The sequence below is a fragment of the Oncorhynchus tshawytscha genome, linkage group LG13, assembly GCF_018296145.1.
Source record: "Oncorhynchus tshawytscha isolate Ot180627B linkage group LG13, Otsh_v2.0, whole genome shotgun sequence".
NCBI lineage: Eukaryota > Metazoa > Chordata > Actinopteri > Salmoniformes > Salmonidae > Oncorhynchus > Oncorhynchus tshawytscha.
In genome coordinates, this window is record NC_056441.1 from 44039797 (window position 1) to 44052523 (window position 12727).

The following is a 12727-nucleotide window of genomic DNA, read 5'->3' on the forward strand; positions in this document are numbered from 1 at the left end:
CCAGTGAGGTACTGGGCCATACGCACTACCCTCTGTAGTGCCTTGCGGTCGGAGGCCGAGCAGTTGCCATACCAGGCAGTGATGCAACCAGTGCTCTCGATGGTGCAGCTGTAGAACCTTTTGAGGATCTGAGGACCCATGCCAAATCTTTTCAGTCTCCTGAGGGGGAATAGGTTTTGTCGTGCCATCTTCACGACTGTCTTGGTGTGTTTGGACCATGACAGTTTGTTGGTGATGTGGACACCAATGAACTTGAAGCTCTCAACCTGCTCCACTGCAGCCCCGTCGATGAGAAAGGTCCTCCTTTTCCTGTAGTCCACAATCATCTCCTTTGTCTTGATCACGTTGAGGGAGAGGTTGTTGTCCTGGCACCACATGGCCAGGTCTCTGACCTCCTCCCCATAGGCTGTCTCATCGTTGTTGGTGATCAGGCCTACCACTGTTGTGTCATCGGCAAACTTGACAATGGTGTTGGAAGTCATGCCTGGCCAATCAGTCATGAGTGAATAGGGACAGGGCCCCCGTGTTGAGCATCAGTGTGGCAGATGTGTTGTTACCTACCCTTACCACCCGGGGGCAGCCTTTCAGGAAGTCCAGGATCCAGTAGCAGTGGGAGGTGTTTAGTCCCAGGGTCCTTAGCTTTGTGATGAGCTTTGAGGGCACTATGGTGTGAATGCTGTGCTGTAGTCAATGAATAGCATTCTCATATAGGTGTTCCTTTTGTCCAGGTGGGAAAGGGCAGTGTTGAGTGCAATAGAGATTGCATCATCTGTGGGGGTGGTATGCAAATTGGAGTGGGTCTAGGGTTTCGGGGATAATGGTGTTGATGTGAGCCTTGACCAGCCTTTCAAAGCACTTCATGGCTACAGGCAGGTTACCTTAGTGTTCTTGGGCACAGGGACGATGGTGGTCTGCTTGAAACATGTTATTACCGACTCAGTCAGGGACAAGTTGAAAATGTTAGTGAAGACACTTTTATGTTTAACTAGGCAAGTCAGTTAAGAACAAATTCTTATTTACAATGACGGCCTAGGAACAGTGGGTTTAACTGCCTTGTTCAGGGGCAGAACAACAGGTTTTTACCTTGTTAGCTCAGTGATTCGATCTAGTAACTTTTCGGTTACTGGTCCAATGCGCTAACCACTCTAGGCTACCTGCTGCTCCAATTTACCAGTTGGTCAGTGCATGCTCGAAGTACAGGACATTTTATATCATTTTGTAGCGTAAACACGCATGGTAAGCTCCTGCCAGATTTCTCCTATAGTATTCAACTGTGATATTTAATTACAATATGAATTGTGATCAATCAATGGTCATTGGTGATCAATAAATGATCATATATCTCTAGACTATCTGAGAATAGCCCTACAACTATCTGAGAATAACCCTATCTGAGAATAGCCCTACAATTCTTTAGTCTAATGCAAATGAACCGCATTAATGTACTCTTGTAGCCTATAGCAAATGGAGCCATGGAGCGCAAATAGGCGTGAAATATTCGTAATAGATAGACCCTTGATTGGCAGCACTGTCCCGCCGATATAGAAAAGACCTTACATTCAATATGCGCCGCGCCAATCGGCTTGTTTCGAGGGCGGGGTGATATGATCTGACGTAGTCTACTGGCAAACAGGTTGCTTTAGCGGCGGCAGCAGCAGCAGCCGGAGCAGGAGGAGTTTGTTCATGTCTGCAGTGTATTGTGGAACATATTCTGGGATGCAACACGGCAAGTGAGCACACGCATCTCTTGATAATCGAAGGGTACTTTAGACGTCGCTTCTGATATCTCGCCTGGACCTTCCTCCATTCTAGCAGGTAGGCGACAGTAGAGTATAACAACGCGCCTGCATTCAGCGACGCTACTTATTTTCTCCAGTATCTGCGTTAGAGACGTCAACGATAGCCTACTCATCGCCGACATTTATAACGCGCATATACTGGGGTAGCCTACTTATTATTTGCTTAGGTTATTGTCTATTTGTTATTGGCGTCGGTCGGGGTCAGTAAAGGAACGTCAAAGGGAATTGTTGAATCGTTCGTATTAAATAGCCTCTCTCTGCATTTCGCTGATCAGCGTTTTGGAGAGCGAGCGTTCATTTGGGATAAGCACAGAGAGGGGGACACCTGTGGCTTTGTGGTGCGTTGGCAGCAGTCTTACTTATACTCCGTTTTCCTGGCCACAACTACAGAGTGGTGATAGAAATCGTATTATCGCGCTGTAATTGTATGCATATTGACACGTAGCCTATAAGCTGCATATCGGGGTCGATAGGCAATAGCAGCCTACCCTGAGCATTTTGTAGATAGAATAGTGAACACATCTCCGTGTAGGTTAGGCTAGATGGAGTAGGTCGCAAGTGTTACGTGATACAGGCTGATATCTGGTCATATTCGAGTATCTTTCCGCTTCTCTTGTGGTCATCGTGCCACACGCATCCCTAGTTTCGTTCACACGGATACTGGGTGGGTGTGACGCAATTAATTCGATGAGGTCAGGTGACAGTCTTTAGGCCCTCAATAATGCTTATTATTTGTCATAGGCCTATAATATAAACATCATTTTTATATATATCTAAAAGCAACTGTCTGCTAAATAATAAGCTACGTGTTGATGTTCTGAGGAAATTTGAGAAATTATTTAAGTTTTCCTAATTAGCAGAGTTTGCGTGTATTTATTCCTGTCACTTTATAAAGATTTTGAACATGAAAATAATTCAGGTCAAATTGAGTTAGACCTACTCTGTATGTTAACAATTACTCCCCTGAAGTTTACCTTTTTAATATGGCACCAGAGAACAAGGCTGACATTTTACGTATTCCCAACCAATAGTGTTTTTAGTTTGTTTCTTTGCGTTGAACTTGATACATAACGTCGCTGCTACCATCTCTTATGACCGAAAATAACTTCTGGGCATCAGAACTGTGATTACTCCCCAGGACTGGCAGAATCCTTATTTTCCTTTATTGAGTCGACAAGCCCGACGTGAATGATATACTGCTTCCCCCGGAACAGGCCCAGACCAGATCCTGTCATTTGCGTGAAGAGAAAGCGGAGAAAAAGGGGCCAGGGGGCGAGCTGCCTTCTGAGAATTCGTAGGCGATCGAATAAACCCCCACTTCCTTCCATTCTGCTAGCTAATGTGCAATCTTTGGATAATAAAATTGATGACCTACGCAGAAAATTAAACAACGACTGGAACATTCAAAACTGTAATATCTGATGCTTCATGGAGTCGTGGCTGAACAACGAAATTATCAACATGGCTGGCTGGTTATACTCTATATTGGCAGGACAGAACAGCGGCAGACGAGGGGCGGCTGACTATTTTTTGTAAATAACAGCTGATGGATGACTTCTAAGGAAGTCTCAAGGTTTTGCTCGTCTGAGGTAAGAGTATCTCATTATAAGCTGTAAAACTAGGTAGATAATGTGGTCATCTGTATTTTTCGTAGCTGTCTACATACCACCACAGACTGATGCTGGCACTAAGACCGCACTGAATGAGCTGTATTCTGTGTGGTGCCAGGACATCTCCCTCAACTTGATCAAGACAAAGGAGATGATTTTGGACTACAGGAAAAAGAGGACAGAGCACGCCCCCATTCACATCGATGAAGCTGCAGTGGAGCAGATTGAGAGCTTCAAGTTCCTTGGTGTCCACATCACCAACAAACTATCATGGTCCGAGCACACCAAGACAGTCGTGAAGAGGGCACGACAAAACCTATTCCCCCTCAGGAGATTGAAAAGATTTGTCACGAGTCCTCAGATCCTCAAAAGGTTCTTACAGCTGCACCATCGAGAGTATCCTGACTGGTTGCATCACTGCCTGGTATGGCAACATTTTGGCCTCCGACCGCAAGGCACTACAGAAGGTAGTGCGTACGGCCCAGTACATCACTGGGGCTAAGCTTTCTGCCGTCCAGGACCTCTACATCAGGAGATGTCAAAGGAAGGCTCTAAAAATTGTCAGACTCCAGCCATCCTAGACACAGACTGTTCTCTCTGCTACCCCACGGCGGTACCTGAGCGCCAAGTCTAGGTCCAAGATGCTTCTAAACAGTTTCTAACCCCAAGCCATAAGACTCCTGAACATCTAATCAAATGGCTACCCAGACTATTTGCATTACCCCCCCCCTTTTACATGGCTGCTACTCTGTTGTTATTATCTATGCGTCGTCACTTTAATAACTCTACCTACATGTACATATTACCTCAACTAACCGGTGCCCCCGCACATTGACTCTACCGGTACCCCCCTGTGTATAGTCTCACTATTGTTATTTTACTGCTGTTCTTTAATTACTTGTTACCTTTATTTCTTATTTTTACTTGTGTATATATATATTTAAACTGCATTGTTGGGTAAGGTTAGGGGTTCCGCTACAACTTCCAGTGAAACTGGAGGGTGCGCAATTCAAATAAATAATCATAAATATTATGGATTTTAAACATTTGTGTCTTATATCGGCTGAAACCTTAAATTCTCGTTAATCTAACTGCTAAATCCGATTTACAGTAGCTGTGTCCTTCTACCAAAACTTTTATTTCTTATTCGTTTATGAAGTTACAAGCCTGAAACCTTGAACATAGACTGCTGACACCCTGTGGAAGCCATATGAATTGCATCCAGGGAGTGTTATGTGTTACATTATTTTAAAATTTCTACAAACTTCTTCAAAGTGTTTTCTTTCCAATGGTACCAATTATATGCATATCCTGAGCTACAAGCAGTTTACTTTGGGCACGTCATTCAGGCAGGAAGTGGAGAAAAAGGGACCTACCCCTAAGAAGTTTAAGTAAGTAATCATTTCACTGTATGGTCTACACCGGTTGTATTTGGCGCATGTGACAAAGATTTGATTTGTTGGTGTAGCCTGTATTATAACATAGTTTCCCTGTAAACATTCACCACAAGACTTCACTATCACCTGGGCATGATGATACCTGTGTCCTCTTCTAATCTTTCGTATATCTTCCAATCTGATTGGCTAGGGTGAAGGGTTGCTACCAGTAGGCTACATTTTAACACAAATTCTAAGCAAATTGTGTTAATAGAGCAGAACTTGGCCTAAAACATGTGCTTAAGTGCTGACATTCATAGCTCAATAGAAAGTGTATGGTTTAACAGATATGTAGAGCTACAATGAGAAACTGGTTAAACCGATACGTAGAGCTACAATGTGAAACTTTCACTGCAATGTTGTTTTACGCAACCCAGCCTGCCCATCCCACTTTGTCCAAACTCATTCTCTCCCAGTACTGAAGTAGTGTGAACAGTATTGATTGACAATATGGTTGTCATGGTCGAAGAACACTGCTAGATCAATATGTTCAATTGTGCTAAATTGGTTCCAGAGTCAAACCAAAAGGCATATTTGGAGGACATCTGAATATAAGTAGTGATGAGATTAGATCATTGCTTCCTGGGTAAATCTAGATTTGTTTTGTCTTACCTGGCTTCATAGTAACATTTTAATTAATATGATTGATTGTTCCTGGATACAAATGTTTTAAAGAGAGAGAACCACTGGGAGAGAGGGGGGGGGGTTGATGTACATAAAGGACTCCATTAAGTGTGGAGAAGTGCTCCTGGGAAGTGAGCCGCCTATAGAATGTCTTGGTGTAAATGTGTTCCTGTCATCACAAATGCATTTTTATATTCTAGTTGTGTATAATCCCCCTGCATGTGATGTACAATATTATGCAAAATTAGAACTACTTAAATCCAAGTCTGCATGGCTGGTTTTTGGTGACTTCAATATCAACTGGATGGATAACCCTGGCAAAAATAGGCTTAAAGCAGTCATCATAACAACTAGATTCCTGTCAAATGGTTCATGGGCCCACCAGAAATAGCCAGGCAAAGATCTGATATTCACAAACTGAGGGCATCGAATAACGAAAACAAATTGGTGCATCTTCCACTGGGGATGGGGGGACAGCGCGCCCCCCCCGCACACACACACACACACACACACAATTTTTATCATTGGAATATGATCCATAACGTGGCAACTGTGTGCTTTAGGACCATGTGGATGCCTCTGAGCGGTTGGGTAGGCTGTTTGGCGTGTTTATCTGACTGGATTTAGGACCGGGCTGTGTGAAGGCAACTTCTGGAAGGCTGGCTTGGACCAGCACGGGAGAGTTGAGCATCGTTCAGTGTGTATGCGTTGCGCTCTTTCACCAAGTTGTGAAAGGATGCAGAACAGAAAATTGCTACTCTTTAGTTGACTGATGTAACTGCTGTTTAACTAAAAAAAAAAAATCTGTTAACTAGTGTTTATTCGCAGTGCTGAGCTAGAATTGTAACTGACATGTAACGTCAGCTAATGTTTCATCCTTTCTCGACTGAGATGAATGAAATAAGCTGTGCTAGTGAGTAACTACCACAGCCAGGTCAGCACTAGCATCCCTATCTAACAGCAAACATTTCCATACAAACTGAACTTGTTTTGTCCGATTTCAGAAGTAAATTAACTTGGCAAGTGGGAGAGAGCTGGCAAAAAGTTGGCCTACATTAACTATAATTTTTTTTCCTCAATCAAACTAGACCTGAATTAAAACGATGAAACCATCGGTATAACGATTGAAGATTGATTTTCTGTTTTCTCAGTGCAATGTGAGTTGTATTAGTCATTATGTCAATGTAATGTTATTGATCTGTCAGTTTCCCTTGCTAATTCCCTACTTTTCACACTGACACAGTAACAAACAGCTCTAAAATTACAGGCGTCACTGTCATGGTGCACACTAGAGGTCTGCGCAGACCGATTTCTTCATCCCACCCACACCTGCTGGATTTCTATCCACTACCACCCGCTACAGCAAGAACGGGTTCCAAACCCAACCGCAGTCCTGCAATGTTATTTTATGCATATCTGACACAGCTCAGAGTCCTATAGGATATACCCTCACTTTTTAGGAGGACGATTTGCAGGCCAAGACAAATAAATGGGTAATAAATCCATACTTATTGAAAAAGAAAAGGTGCAATGCTCGCTCACCATAGTAGCCTAACCTATGTGCGCGTTGTGCCATTTTCAATGATTAAATGTTTTGATTGCATTTCGACTTACGTTGGTTGAGCACCCTTTTCATTATCAATATTTATTTACAGACACAAACTACAGGGTAATCATATTGAAGTTTTTTTTACCATATTCACGTTAACTGCAATGTGATTTTGCAGTATATTCAGTGAATGAAACAAAGTTCCGTCTTGCATTGATGGGTAGACATTCAGTAGCTACAGGACAGCAGTTTAAGCTTAAAGCTACAGTCTGGGAATAATGGTTATTTCAATTATTGAACCATTGATTCTGTTCTGGGATAATGTATAAATGTACACCAAGGTCATTCTTTGTCATGCCTCATTTTAGGAGGATTAGATGTTGATAGGGGTCTCGGCAGGGTCAGGCAGCCAGGGAAGACCAGTCTGTCCAATGTTTTCTGGATTGTCCAGATCCTATTTTATGGATGTCTGACAAACCTCAAGTTGATTTCCAAACCGTATGAAGGGTTGATGGAGGCTTTTCCCGATGAAGCAAAATATGTAAAACAAAACTGTGAGGAAGACTTGGGAGACGCTATTGATGATGAATGGGTACATATATGTTAGCATGCCCAGACATGTTCATATAATCTCAGCTGTAAATGACTGCAGTTTAAGAACCTCCATAGAATGTACTATATGCCAGTGAAATTGAATATCATGCACTCAGAAATATGATTATTCTCCTGGAGGTGTAAAGCACAAGGGGACATGCAGTTGAAGTCAGAAGTTTACATGCACTTAGATTGGAGTCATTAAAACTCGTTTTTCAACCACTCTACAAATTTCTTCTTAAACTAGTTTTGGCAAGTCGGTTAGGACATGTACTTTGTGCATGACACAAGTCATTCTTCCAACAATTGTTGACAGATTATTTTACGTAATTTACTGTATCACAATTCCAGTGGGTCAGAAGTTGTCTGTGTCTTTAAACAGCTTGGAAATGTCAGAAAATTATCTAATGGCTTTAGAAGCTTCTGATATCAGTTGAGTCAATTGGAGAGGTAGCTGTGGATGTATTTCAAGGCCTGCCTTCAAACTCAGTGCCTCTTTGCTTGACATGATGGGAAAATCAAAAGAAATCAGCCAATAACTCAGAAAATAATTGTAGACCTCCACATGTCTGGTTCATCCTTGGGAGCAATTTCCACACGCCTGAAGGTATCATGTTCATCTGTACAAACAATAGTACTCAAGTATAAACACCATGGGACCACGCAGCCGTCATACCGCTCAGGAAGGAGACACGTTCTGTCTCCTAGAGTACTTTGGTGCGAAAAGTGCAACTCAATCCCAGAACAACAGCAAAGGACCTTGTGAAGATACTTTTGTACATGTTTTTTCTTCCAGTATCTATATCCAGAGTAAAACGAGTCCTATATCGACATAACCTGAAAGGCCGCTCAGCAAGGAAGAAGCCACTGCTCCAAAACCACCGTTTAAAAAAAGCTACTGTTTGCAATTGCACATGGGGACAAAGATGGTACTTTTGGAGAAATGTCCTCTGGTTTAATGAAACAAAAATAGAACTGTTTGGCTGTAATGACCATCATGTTTGGAGGAGAAAGGGGGAGGCTTGCAAGCTGAAGAACACCATCCCAACCGTGAAGCATGGGGGTGGCAGCATCATGTTGTGGGGGTGCTTTGCTGCAGGAGGGACTGGTGCGGTGCACTTTACAAAATAGATGGCTTCATGAGGAAGGAAAATTGTGGTGATGTTGATGCAACATCTCAAGACATCAGTCAGGAAGTTAAAGCTTGGTTGCAAATGGGTCCTCCAAATGGACAGTAACCCCAAGCATACTTCCAAAGTTGTGGCAAAATGGCTTAAGGACAACAAAGATAAGGTATTGGAGTGGCTATCACAAAGCCCTGACCTCAATCCAATAGAAAATCTGTGGGCAGAACAGGAAAAAGCTTGTGCGAGCAAGAAGGCCTACGAACTTGGCTCGGTTACACCAGCTCTGTCATGAGGAATGGCCCCAAATTCACCCAACTTATTGTGGGAAGCTTGTGGAAGGCTACCCAAAACGTTTGACACAAGTAAAACAATTTACAGACAATGCTACCAAATACTAATTGAGTGTATGTAAACTTCTGACCCACTGGGAATGTGATGAAAGAAATAAAAGCTGAAATAAATCTCTCTCCTATTATTCTGACATTTCACAATCTTAAAATAAAGTGGTGATCCTAACTGACCTAAAACATGGAATGTTTTACTAGGATTAAATGTAAGGAATTGTGAAACTGAGTTTAAATGTATTTGGCTAAGGTGTATGTAAACTTCTGACTTCAACTGTATGTTGTGGTCTTGTGAAGGCTGGCTGAATTCTGGCAAAGAGTATGTTCTTTGCTCAGCATGTCCACCGGTTCTCCCTAACTGTCTTAAGTCAGTTAGGATCACCACTTTATTTTAAGAATGTGAAATGTCAGAATAATAGTGGAGAATGATTTATTTATGCAATTATCAGAATAAACTGTACAACCTAGCATTTATGTTGGCTATTAAATGAATTGCCATTGATTGGAAGGTTGGTTATCCTCCCACAATGCATGGAAGAAATAGAAAGTTATGTACAATATCACTAGATTTGTTTTTAAGAGTATACTGTGCAACTTTCATAAGGTCTGGCTGGATGCCTTATATGGAATACTGTGCAACAAAAGGAGTCTGTATTGAAGACATGCCCACGTCAGTGGCAATAACTAATTTACGCAGTCCCTAGCTGCTGGGCTGCTCAGTCCTGGCCCTGGGAGTCTGCTGTACTGTTGTCACTCTCTGGCCTTGGCCTAACACACCTCCTTTTGCCTCATCCCTTTCAACCATAGTTTTTCAATTCCTCATCAATCCACTGAGATTCAAGTTTAGTCATTTTCTTAATGTGTGCATGCTTATTAGTAACTGGGGAAAGTAATTTCATGTCAACTGCGACGTCTGTTTGCTCTTGATTACACACCACGGACCAACAACTATTCTTTACATCAACAACATAGGAATCACTACAAAACGTCTTGTATGACCTGTTATACACTATTAGGCCCTGCCTTTGAAACTTTGGTTTTCCTAGATATAATGGCCATACGGTGCATTAAAAAAATATTCAGACCCCTTGACTTTTTCCTCATTATAGCCTTATTCTAAAATTGATTAGTCCAAACTTCCATTTATGAATGATCGAGGCCACTGTGTTCTTGGACCAATGTTGCAGACATTTTTGGTACCCTTCCCCAGATCTGTGCCTCGATACAATCCTGTATGGACAATTGGACAAGCTCTATGGACAATTCCTTTGACCTCATTGCATGGTTTTTGCTCTGACATACACTGTCAACTGTGGGACCTTATATAGACGGGTGTGTGCCTTTCCAAATCATGTCCAATCATGATCAACCGCAGACCACGTACGTGTATGGCGTCGTGTGGGCGAGCAGTTTGTTCACAAAGTTGACATCAGCAGTGCCCCATGGTGGGGTTATGGTATGGACAGACATAAGCTACAGACAACAAACACAATTGCATTTTATCGATGGCAATTTGAATGCACAGAGATACCGTGATGAGATCCTGAGGCCCATTGTCGTGCCATTCGTCTGCCGCTGTCACCTCATGTTTCAGCACGATAATGCACAAACCAATGTCGCAAAGATCTGTACACAATTCCTGGAAACTGAAAATGTCCCAGTTCTTCCATGGCCTGTATACTCACCAGACATGTCACCCGTTGAGCCTGTTTGTGATGCTCTGGATCAAGGTGTACAACGGCATGTTCCAGTTTCTGCCAATATCCAGCAACTTCACACAGCCATTGAAAAGGAGTGACATCTCTCCCACAGGCCACAATCAACAGCTTGATCATCTCAATGCAAAGGAGATGTCATGCTGCATGAGGCAAATGGTGGTCACACCAGGTATTGACTTCATAAAATAAATAAAAATTATCCACGCCCCTTTTTTTTTTTAAGGTATCTTTGACCAAATGATGCATGTCCATAGATTACTGCCACATGCATTTATTAAATTTGACTGATTTCCTTACGAACTGTAACTCAGTAAAATATTTTAAATTGTTGCGCGTTGCATTTATATATCTTTGTTCAGTATAGTTAAATCAAATAACATTTTATTGGTCACATACACGTGTTTAGCATATGCTATTGTGGGTGTCGTAAAATGCTTGTGTTTCTAGCTCCAACAGTGCAGTAATATCTAACAATACACACAAACTTAAAAGTAAAATAATGGAATTAAAGAATATATAAATATTAGGATTAGCAATGTCAGTGGCATAGATTAAAGTACAGTAGAATAGTGTGTGTGTGTGTGTGTGTGTATATATACATATGAGTAAAGCAAAAATGTCAGCATTATTAGTGACTGTTCCTTTATTAAAGTGGCCAGTGATTTCAAGTCTGTATGTAGTGCAGCAGCCTCTAAGCTGCAGGGTTACGTAACCAAGTGGAAATTGCCTAGTAATGGCTGTTTAACGTTCTAATGGCTTTGAGATAGAAGCTGTTTTTCAGTCTCTCGGTCCCAGCTTTGATGCGCCTGTACTGACCTAGTATTCTGAATAATAGCGGGGTGTAGAGGCAGTGGCTCAGGTGGTTGTTGTCCTTGATCTTTTTGGCCTTCCTGTGACATCGGATGCTGTAGGTGTCCGGGAGGGCAGGTAGTTTGTCCCCGTTGGGCAGACTGCACCACCCTCTGGGAGAGCCCTGCGGTTGGTGCAGTTGCCGTACCAGGCGGTGATACAGCCCGACAGGAAGCTACATATCTTCAGCCTCCTGAGGTTGAAGAGGCGCTGTTGTACTGGGGGGAAAAAAGGGTTGGCTATAGACTAATTTTATTTTTATTCATGTCAGCTTGAGGATGTGAGAACACTGAGATGCAGGGAGAGACAAAATGCTGATCCTGAGAGAGAGGAAGTCATTATGCAAATCTAAATTGTTGTCCTAATTGAATATTAGGCTTACTTTTGAGATTGTAATAAAAACATTTTTTGGGGGGGTTATCCAGAGCAGAAATCTAGTTGAAAAATGTAAAGGGAAGCTTCGGGAGAAATGGAGAAACTCGAAGAGGTGTAGTGAAAAGAGAACCTTCATGAACTAATTAATCTAAGAGCAGGAAATCCAGGGAGACCCAGCCCTTGTACAATGCAGCACACCAGAGCATTCACCTATCCTACCAAGGAACAGACAAAGATCAACACTAGGCCCTGGCAGAGCGAGTGAAACTCAAAGGGGAGATGGAAAAACCTTAGAGCAAAAATAAGATGCTGATTAGATGAATTAAAGATGAGAGATGAAAGGCTGAAGTACAGAAAAGTTTTGTTTTTGTTCTGTAGTCCTAACGTCAACGTTCAGTGAGGATTACCATTGCCCATCATGCAACAGAAAAATAAATCTACCAGTGAAAAGCAAAAAAACATCCTGCTCCCAGGGAAGAGACACTTTTGAAAGGAAAGAAGAAAGATATGAGAATACTGCACAAGGACTTCACTCAAAAGTCAGAGGCAGCACCGCTTGTCCTACAGACCGTTCAGAAGATACAGGACATTCTATGTTCGAGACTAAGCATAGTGACCGCAATACATGTGCATGCCATCCACATAAGTACCAGAATCTTCTCATTGACAGTTTGGCAAACGGAGACATGGTTCCTACTAAAA

At 42.3% G+C, this 12727-nt stretch overlaps 1 protein-coding gene across 3 annotated transcripts in view; it reads left to right on the plus strand.

Annotated features, from left to right (window-relative positions):
- The first annotated feature begins 1633 nt into the window (after positions 1–1633).
- The window catches only part of cgnb (cingulin b), a 46203-nt gene continuing 35109 nt past the window's right edge, over positions 1634–12727 (plus strand). For 2 of the 3 annotated variants that reach the window (XM_024444269.2, XM_024444270.2), the window contains exon 1: positions 1634–1815. The gene's annotated coding sequence lies outside the window, so the exon portion shown is untranslated. The remainder of the gene's footprint in view (positions 1816–12727) is intronic. The other variant, XM_024444271.2, reaches the window with a different exon arrangement.